Genomic DNA, 673 nt, shown 5'->3' on the forward strand with positions numbered 1-673 from the left:
ATCATTCTCTAGGGATGAAGTTATTTCACCTGAGAAACAATTGGAAGAAAATGATAGCTCCGAATAAATTCTGCTTCACAGTATTTACTTTTTTGCTAGCAAAGCATTTTATTAATTCAGCTGGAGGCACTCCATAGACGGGAAACGGAAGTTTCAGGTTACATGTGGTCAGTCCCACGGGACTCATTGAGAAGACTGAAATAGTCCAACTTGTGTATCCACAATGAATAATCATAGTTTTGTAGATGAAGGTTGCTGACGTAAATTGTATTTGTATTGTGACACCAGGGTGATTTCACCAAAATCTACCACCAGTACAACATACTGCGTCTTGCAGAGAAGATCGAATTTATACCTGTTTGCAAAATAGAATGAAATGAGTTAACAACTGTGTTGACGCTCAATTTGTCAACGTCAAGCATAGTGCCTGAGACAAGACGAGGAACTCCAAAACCCATGAGATAAAGGCTTAGTTACCAAGGTCAGAAAGGTATAAGAAGGATGCATCTTGTTCCGTGACCACAAAAGACTTGCTTGTGTTCTGTAAACCTTAAAAGTCTTTCATAAAGTGGTGTTTTTCGTGGGCTGCTGGTAAGATATAAACCTATATGTCGAGGCGATCTTTTGAGTGTACTATGTAATAATGAGACGATTAGAAATTCACATCACTGTG

Source organism: Opisthorchis viverrini (genome assembly GCF_000715545.1).
Source record: "Opisthorchis viverrini unplaced genomic scaffold opera_v5_239, whole genome shotgun sequence".
NCBI classification, from domain to species: Eukaryota; Metazoa; Platyhelminthes; class Trematoda; order Opisthorchiida; family Opisthorchiidae; genus Opisthorchis; species Opisthorchis viverrini.